Consider the following 2,065-nt stretch of genomic DNA (forward strand, 5'->3'; position numbering starts at 1 on the left):
AAACAACTGAGGGTGTCACTGAAGAGTTTCCCCAATAACTGAGAAAAATCAGTAGGTCAGAGTACTCAGACACGCCACAGATAACGCATGCCACACACAGATCTCCTCAGCCAGCTGAGCAAAAGCCACATTTGAGATGGGAATATCCAGGGACATGTCGGAAGGAGGGGCCTCTTGCTAATGAAGTGAATTCCTAGATATGCATGAGTGAAAGGCAGGGTTCTTGAAAATGTTCACCAGCGGATCACTACTAGCTCAGACTGAAAGGAACAGAGAGAGGATAAAATAAAAGGGTTGTATTTTTTTTTAAATTATCATTAATAACACAATGCGAGTTTTCTGGAAGCCTAATTCACTCATTGACCTGTATCTTCAGATTCAGGTTCAGTACTTCTGGCAGGACTGCTTCATAGAAGATATGGTATATTTCCACCACAAGGTACATATTACCTAACTGTCTCTTTTTTGTAGGTGATGTTGTTAGCAATTGATGATTGCTGCTTAGACCCATTAATTCATTAGGAGTTGCAAAGCAACTCAGAATACTGATTGTATCATTTCTTCATTTACTAATTTTATTACTTATTGCCGCTGAATGTATTTTTCAAAAAGTTAAAATCATGACTTTCATGCAAATTTAACATAAACACACATCTAGGATTTTACCCAATTCATTACTGAGAAAATGTCATATACAAAAAGCAGTCCAGCCTCAGTCAGATGGGCCGGAGACACTTCTAGAAGCAAGAGCACAGTGGCTGCAACCCCAAGTCCAGTTGAAACTTATATTGGTTGGCGATGGTCCTGAAAAAACTACATTTGTGAAGTGTCATCTGATTGGTGAATTTGAAAAGATGTAACCACCTTATTGTTGAGGTCCATCCCCTTGTGTTCCATACCCACAAAGAACTTATGAAGTTCCTGGTATGGGCTATAGCTGGTCAGGACAAATTTGGTGGGCTGAGAGATGGTTAGGATATCCAAGCCCGGTATGCCACTATAATGTTTGATATAATATGAAGAATTACTTACAAGAATGTGCCTAGCTGGCATAGTGATCTAGTACAAGTATGTGAAAACATCCCCACTGTGCAATGGGGCAACAAAGTAGACATTAAGGACAGGAAAGGTAAGGCAAAATCTATTGCCTTCCACCAAAAGAAATTCTATGACATTTCTGCCAAAAGTCAATACAACTTGAAAAGCCCTTCTTGTGACCTGCTCGAAAACTAATTGGAGATCCTAACTTGGAGTTTGTCACCATGGCTTTTCTTGCCCCACCAGAGGCAGTCATAGACCCAGCTTTGGGAGCACAGTGTGGGCATGATCTAGAGGTTGCTTAGACCACTGCTTTCCCGGCTGAGCATGACAATCTGTGAGCAAGTGCAGCTGGAGCCCAGGGTCAGAAGACCAGTTGTTACAGGCAACTGTCCTGTGATGTCAGTGGTACAGCATGCGTGTCATTTCATTCTATACCTGAGCAGGTCACCTGTGTCATCTTTGGGATGCTGATGGAGATGAACAGACTTCAGAGTGAATACAGCAATTTAAAAAGTACCTTCATTTTTTAGACCTGCATATTTAGCTGTTTTGGAATGCAGTTGTTTGTTTCCTGAGCCTCAAATATAAGACTGCTATCATCACATTTAAAAAAAAAAAAAAAAGTAGTTCAAAGAACATTCTGAGGTGCTAGGAATTTATTATCAATTTAATAAAGGAATGTTAGAATCGGTTTTTTAGATCATATACCAAACTGGTCAGCATTTTATCTTTGGGGTTACCTTTTCCACTGGGCAGGAACAATTTGCTTATCTACTAGACAAAAATCTACAGGATAATATGTATTTAATACGTAACTTCACTTAGCCTATAATCTGTGATCTATTGTCTTATTGTCTAGCTTCACTTATCTTTTTAAAAGTAAACTTCCCCTCATCAATTCTTTGGTCACTAAGAAGTACAATTCTAATATACAAGGCAGAGTAAATCCTGGATTCCTTTCCTTTATCTGCCTATATTCAAAACAGTGAGCTTCTTAAATAAATCATGAAGACTTCATGGATTT

General features: G+C 39.1%; 1 pseudogene; it reads left to right on the forward strand.

The window, feature by feature from the left end:
* The first annotated feature begins 328 nt into the window (after positions 1-328).
* LOC101673705 lies at positions 329-1,379 on the forward strand (annotated as a pseudogene).
* Positions 1,380-2,065: the final 686 nt, after the last annotated feature.

This window comes from Mustela putorius, unplaced genomic scaffold (assembly GCF_011764305.1).
Source record: "Mustela putorius furo isolate JIRA1106 unplaced genomic scaffold, ASM1176430v1.1 tig00000421_pilon_pilon_pilon, whole genome shotgun sequence".
In the NCBI taxonomy this organism is placed as follows: Eukaryota; Metazoa; Chordata; class Mammalia; order Carnivora; family Mustelidae; genus Mustela; species Mustela putorius.